The sequence below is a fragment of the Globicephala melas genome, chromosome 15 (assembly GCF_963455315.2).
Source record: "Globicephala melas chromosome 15, mGloMel1.2, whole genome shotgun sequence".
NCBI classification, from domain to species: Eukaryota; Metazoa; Chordata; class Mammalia; order Artiodactyla; family Delphinidae; genus Globicephala; species Globicephala melas.
This window is the reverse complement of record NC_083328.1, coordinates 35,068,948-35,076,023: the sequence shown is the minus strand read 5'-3', so window position 1 is coordinate 35,076,023 and position 7,076 is coordinate 35,068,948. Positions and strand designations below refer to the sequence as shown.

At 42.7% G+C, this 7,076-nt stretch overlaps 1 protein-coding gene across 8 annotated transcripts in view; it reads left to right on the top strand.

Moving 5' to 3' along the window:
* Nucleotides 1–89: 89 nt before the first annotated feature.
* The window catches only part of DNASE1 (deoxyribonuclease 1), a 35,960-nt gene continuing 28,973 nt past the window's right edge, over nucleotides 90–7,076 (top strand). For all 8 annotated transcript variants that reach the window (XR_011376767.1, XR_011376766.1, XM_060285729.1 and 5 more), the window contains exon 1: nucleotides 90–198. The gene's annotated coding sequence lies outside the window, so the exon portion shown is untranslated. The remainder of the gene's footprint in view (nucleotides 199–7,076) is intronic.

Genomic DNA, 7,076 nt, shown 5'->3' with positions numbered 1-7,076 from the left:
CATGCGCCGCTTGGCGCTCCGGCGGCGAATTGCGTCCGCGCAGGCGCAGAGCGATCTACAAGGCTCGTTTCCCATACTCCTCCGGGGCCGGGGCGAGCGGCAGGGCGGGACTAGGCGGAGCGCGGCGCCCGTGGGCAATGTGGCTGAGTTTCTAGGCGGCGCCCGGCAAAGTCTACTAAGTGTTGAGGAAGAGTTGGGGTGAGTTTAGGGCTCCGCCGCAGTTTTAAGTTGAAATTTGGGTGCACCACGGTTCACACAGGAAATGTATGCGGATTCATTGGCGGCCCCTCAGAGCGTACCTGTCTGAGGAGCCGACGGGTAAACGGAGGCGCCAGAGCTGGGGGCGGGGGTTGGCGGGTGAGGGAAAATCTTCCTTCCCGAGACGCTTGCGAGCAGGTTGAGGCCTGGAGGGAGGGTCACCCAATGCGGGCCGGGGCCTAGGCGATACCCACCCTCTCCAGGCTGCCAGGTGCAGGCTGTCCGGGCGTGAGGGGAACGTGAAGCCGGAGAGGTTCGCCGCGGGCTGAAGTCTGAGAGACTTTATAAATCTACTAAAGGTTCTAACTTCAACCTGGGGTCATTGGGAGCCGGTAAAGATTTTGTTTGTAAAGGAGGTTCTAGTTGCAATGTAAAAATTGATCTGGAGAGGCAAGCCCGGAGGCCGGGAGGCCCATTAGGAAGCTGCTGTAATGAAGGCGAGAAATGAGCGCGGCCTGAATTAGGAGTTGGAGTGGGAGAAGGGAGAGATATTAAGACGTTTGAATTGCCGTGACCTAATTAGTTGTTAACATTTGTAGGTTTTTGGGAAAAAAAAGTTATAGGTTTCTGGCCCGAGCATCTGAGTAGAACGTGGTCCTAGTTACTGAAATAATGAACATAGGAGAGAGAGTAGATTTGGAAGGGAGCTAATACATTTAGCTTTTTCTCCTTAAGATAAAATTTACATATTTTAAAATTCACTCTCTTAAAGTGTTGGTTATTAGTATATTCACAAGGTTTTGCAACCATCATCACAATCTAATTCCAGAACATTTTATAACCCCAAATAGAAATCTCTGTACCCCTGAGCAGTTACTCCTCATTCCCCCTTACTCCCTCTGGCAACCACCAATCTACTTTCTGTTTCTATGGATTTGCCTATTCTGTATATTTTATATAAATGGTATCGTGTAAGGTCGGATCTTAACAAACAGCACCGCGAAACAGAGGAAAGCTTCAAGGGAGCTTTATTAGGGAGCGCTCTGGGGCGAGGTTCACTGGTCCGAGAGAAAGGGGCCAGAGAAGTCGCGTCCAGTCCTGGGCGTGGGAGATTTTTATTGGGGTGTAAGGGAAGGGTGGTTTGCGGGTGTGGGGGGGTTGCTATACAGGGTAATTCCTTATTTGGTGAGAATACAGCAGGGCCAGGTGTTGGTTGGTCTGTTGTGGGGCATAAGCCCATTTTCCCTTCCCGTCAGCCCCATTGTTTTCTGGGCAGAAAGTTATAGAGTCTCTTGTTGATTCCCAGAACAGGTGAGGTCGTTATGTCCCAATGCCTCTCCTTCCTCATACTGGTCGATGTTTTCTCTTACCCCCCGGGCCTCCTTTCACCCGGGCCAACGGACCTTACAGTATCGTACAATATATGTCGCCTTCTGTCTGGCTTTTACTTAATGTAATGTTTTTATGTAATGTAATGTTTTTAAATGTCATCCATGTAGCATGAATCAATTCTTCAGTTCTATTAATGATAGGATAATATTCCCCTTTATGGATATACAACATTTTATTTATCCATTTATCAGTTGATGGACATTTGGACTGTTTCCGCGTTTTGACTATCACAGCTAATGGTCATGTGAACATTCGTGTATGAGTGTTTGTGTTTTTGTTCTCTGGGGTATATACCTAAGACTGATTGCTGGGTCATACAGCATTTAGTTCTGAGTGTTGAGTTTCAAATGCTAATAGGACTTCGAAGAACTTTCTGTGTATGAAGGTGCTAGGAGGTGTTACTTGCTCTCTGGTTTTGGAAACCTAAGTTAGTTTGTAATATGGTTTCCAACTGGATTAGCTAAGTAGACAGCACAAGAGTGGTAGCGGTGGAGTGTCTCATCTGTACCAGTGGGATATTAATTTATAAGAAGTGACTGGGTGAGAACACGGAGAAGCCAGTGCCATTGAAAGAAAAATGTATTACATTTCCAGAGAGAAGAGGGCATGCCATGCCACACAGGGAAGGTTTTGGTCAGGAGGCAGAAGCAGGAATGAGGGGAAAGCCTAGGTTGGAGTCTTATTCACTGAAAAAGGCAAGGCAGGGCAAGGTAAACAGTTCAGGACTAGCTAGTTTGAGTAATTAGGGTGGGCTTTGGGCTACAGGGATGGTCCCTAGATGCCTGGTACCTGGCCTGGGATGATTCAGGGCAGGGGCAATATTGACTTCATCTGTGAGAGATAAAGGAATTGATGAGTGTGCATGTGAGAGGCTGCTCCCAAGTAAATTGATTACTATCTTTGGGAATTGGTTAGTCCTGGGAAGGTTAGTCTCTCCCCACCAGCGAGATTTTTAAGATGTCAAAACATCATACAGTACAGTACAAAAAATTGATTAATGCATGGGGACATGGCTGGGATGATGTGAAGGACAGTTGTGAAGGTGATGCATATTTTTCTCTAATTTAGGATTTAAATCTCTTAGAAGCCTGGGGAAGAAAACTGCTCCCTTTCTCCCCTCTGTCACCTGCTCAATCTGGCCATTTTAAGCAAAATGAGTTATTGAAGTGTAGTTTAGAGAGGGGAGTGTTCCTTAAACCTTAGCTTCTCAACTGATTTACCTGTGGAATATTTTAAACTGGAATACTTGGACACCACCCTTAGACCTGCTAAATAAATCTTGGGTAGGGTTCCCAGCCTGTGTCTTTTGAAAGTTTCACAGATGATTCTGATGGTCTCTAAGTTAGAGACTGATGGTCACTACATTTAGCCAATACCTACTGAGCAAATCCTATAGGCTAAATATAAAAGAGATGCCAAAAGCTGAGTGAGGGCTGATTGGAATTTAGAGTTAGACATGATTTCTCCCTTCAAGGAACAAAGTTCTGGGGCAGCTTTCTCTTTGACCCAAGGTGAACCATGGGAGCCCCCTTGACCTGGACCCAATTGTGACTTAGCTCCAGCAGAAGCTCTGAGGTTCACACTCTTCCACTGGAATTACAGGAGTCACCGAGTGTGACTAAGCTGAGGGACAATATCCAAAAACAATGTTATCGAGTCCATGTTATTTCAGTGGGAATACTGCATGTTTGCTCCCCGCCGGCATTTGTGGCAGAACTTCCCTGCCAAAACACTAAAGCCAGGGACATGAAGGAACATTTAATATATTAAAAGGTCAGAATTGTCCTTATGTTTGATAAACTTTACATAGTTTTTCAGAAGGAGAATAGATGCAGAAGTGTGTGGAAAAATTTAGACACAATGTAAAGAGTGTTATTCCAAGTGGAGACTCTGATTTTCAAGCCCATAGAAGCCCATAGGAGTAGATTTGGGGTCCAGGGGAAACAGGCAAAGGTTGAATATGCTATGATTATCACTTCATTACCCTCCTGGAATATTTCCTTTTTGGAAACTTCTGGCATCTTCCACAGAGTTAATGTTTTAAACAGTTCTGTGGAAGAAGTGAAAGGCCCTTTTCCCAGGTCTGTGGTTTGGTTATAAATTACAAAACCAAAACCTGCCCAGCTGCCTCTCATTTATCTTGGCAGGGGCTAGGGAGAGGGCAGATTGAACAAGGGAAGAGTTGTCTATATTCTCAGTTCTTTGGTCGTATAAGCTTTTATTTACTGTTGTATAATCCTGTTTCCTACACTGCCAAAATTGTTGAAATCCAGAGGGGAAATGACTGTTTCACATGTCAAAGTGTACAAAAGTCATTCTAGGTTATGCTGCATTTCTGTCTACCACTGCTGCCATTGTGGGATATATACTTCTGTTAATTTTGCTAGGTGAGTTTGAGGGGAGGTTGCATGCAGACGTACTGACCTCAACTGCAGAACAGCATTCTCCTTAATAAAGTTGATAATGCCACTCATAATTTTGATGTTAAAATTAAGTCATCTTTCACTTAATATTGTTAAGATAGCAATACTCCCCCCAAGCAATCCACAGATCAGTGTAATACCTGCCAAAATCCCAATAGACTTTTTTGCAGAAATGGAAAAACTTGAAGTTCATATGAAATTGCAGGGGGTCCTAAATAGCCAATCTTGAAAAAGAACAAAGTTGGAGGATGCACACTTCTGATTTCAAAACTTACTTACAGAGCTACAGTAATCTAGACTGTGCTACTGGCATAAGAATAGACATTCAAATCAGTGGAATAGAATTAAGTGCCCAGAAATAAACCCATACATTCATGGGCAATTGATTTTTCACAAGAATGCCAAGACCATTCCATGGGGAAACAGTAATTTCTTGAACGAATGATGCTGGGACAACAGAATATACACATGCAAAAGAATGAAGTTGGATTCTTACCTCATACCATACATATAGAAAAATTAACTCAAAATGGATCAAAGACCTAAATGTAAGAGTAAAACCATAAAACTCATAGAAGAAAACAGGTAAATCTTCATGACCTTGGATTTGACAATGGTTTCTAGATAGAGCACCAGAAGCACAAGCAAGCAACAAAAGAATTCAGTAGATAAACCGGACTTCATCAAAATTTAAAGCTTTGGTGCATCAAAGAGGACTATCAAGAGAGGGGAAAGAAAACCCACAGAATGGGAGGAAACATTTTAAAATCATATATCTTATAAGGGTCTGTTATCCACAGTATACAAAGAGCTCTTACCACTTAACGACAGAAAGGAAAAACCCAATTAGAAAATGGGCAAAGGGACTTCCCTGGTGGTGCAGTGGTTAAGAATCTGCCTACCGCTGCAGGGGACACGGGTTCGATCCCTGGCCCAGGAAGATCCCACATGCCGTGGAGCAACTAAGCCCATGCACCACAACTACTGAGCCTGTGCTCTAGAGCCCGTGAGCCCTAGAGCCTGTGCGCCACAACTGCCGAAGCCCTCACGCCTAGAGCCTGTGCTCTGCAACAAGAGAAGCCACCTCAGTGAGAAGCCCACCCATCACAACAAAGAGTAGCCCCCGCTCGCAGCAACTAGAGAAAGCCCGTGTGCAGCAGTGAAGACCCAACATAGCCAAAAAATAAAATTTTTAAAAATGATAATCTTAAAAAAAAAAAGAAAATGGGCAAAGAACTTGAATAGACATTTCTCCAAAGAAGATATATAAATGGCTAACAAGCACATAAAAAGATGCTTAACATCATTAGTCATTAGAGAAATACAAATCAAAACCACCATGAGATACCATCTCTCACCCATTAGGACAGCCATTAAAAAAGAAGCCAAAACCCCCAAAACAGCAAATAAGTGTTGGTGAGGATGTGGAGAAATTGGAACCCTCATACATTCCTAGAGGTGCAAAATGGTGCAGCTGTTGTGGAAACCAGTTTGGTGGTTCCTTAACAGGATAAACATAGAATTACCATATGACCCAGTAATTCTCTTCCTAGGTATTTGCCCAGAAGAGTTGAAAAAAAGGTGTTCAGGACAGAGTGGTGACTTCCAGCCTCCTCACATGTGGAACTAGAAACCAGAAGTCCTGTTGCTGGTAGATAAGAAAGCAACTGACCCTTGTATATTAATCTCTTTTAAAATAAATTTATTTATTTATTTATTTTTGGCTGCGTTGGGTCTTCGTTGCTGCGTGCGGGCTTTCTCTAGTTGTGGCAAGTGGGAGCTACTCTGTTGCGGTGCACGGGCATCTCATTGCAGTGGCTTCTCTTGTTGCGGAGCACAGGCTCTAGGCACGCAGGCTTCAGTAGTTGTGGCTTGTGGGCTCTAGAGTGCAGGCTCAGTAGTTGTGGCGCATGGGTTCCAGAGTGCAGGCTCAGTAGTTACTCCGCGGCATGTGGGATCTTCCCGGATCAGGGCTTGAACCTGTGTCCCCTGCATTGGCAGGTGGATTCTTAACCACTGTGCCACCAGGGAAGCCCCTTGTGTCTAAATCTTGTATTGTCCAACTTTGACATAGTCATTTATTAGTCCTAGGAGGGTTTTTTTTAATTGATTTGTTGGGATTTTCTACATAGAGAATCATGTCATCTATGTACAAAGACTATTTTATTTCTTCCCTCTCAGTCTGTATAACTGTTATCTCCTTTTCTTGTCATATTACCTAGGACTTCCAGTAATGGGAGTGATAAAAATAAGGCATTCTTAGTAAGAAAGCATTCTGATCTTAGTAAGAAAGCATCTAATTTCTCAGTGTTAAGTATGCTGTTAGCTGAATGGTGTTTCATCGTGATAAAATCAATGTAACATAAAATTTACAATTTTAACTATTTTTAAGTATACAACTCAGTGGCATTAAGTGCTTTCACACTGTTGTACAACCATCACCACTATCCACACACTATCCATCTCCAGAACTTTTTCATCATTCCATTCTTTTGGATACCTAGAAGTGAAGTTGCCAGATCATGGTAATTCTATGTTTAATTTTTTGAGGAATCTCATACTGTTTTCCGCTGTGGCTGCACCATTTTGCATCCCTATCAGCAGTGCACAAGGATTCCAATTTCTCCATATACTCATAAAAACTTGTAATTTTTTTTTAATGATAGCCATTCTAATGGGTGGATAGTGATAGTTCATCACGGTTTTGATTTGCATTTCCCTGCTAATTAATGATAATGAGCATTTTTCATGTGCTTATTGGCCATTTGCATATCTTCTTTGGAGAAATGTCTATTCAAGTCCTTTATCCATTTTTTTTTTCTTTGCCCATTTTTAAATTTGGTTGTTTGGTTTTTGTTGTTTAGTTGTTGGAGTTCTCTATATATTCTCAATACGAGACTGTAATAAGATAAATGATTTACAGATATTTTCTCCCACTTCATGGTTGTCTTTTCACTTTCCTGATAGTGTCCTTTGATGCACAAAAGTTTTTAATTTTAACGAAGTCCAGTTTACCTATATTTTCTTTTGTTGGTGATTTTGGTGTAATATCCCAGAAATCAC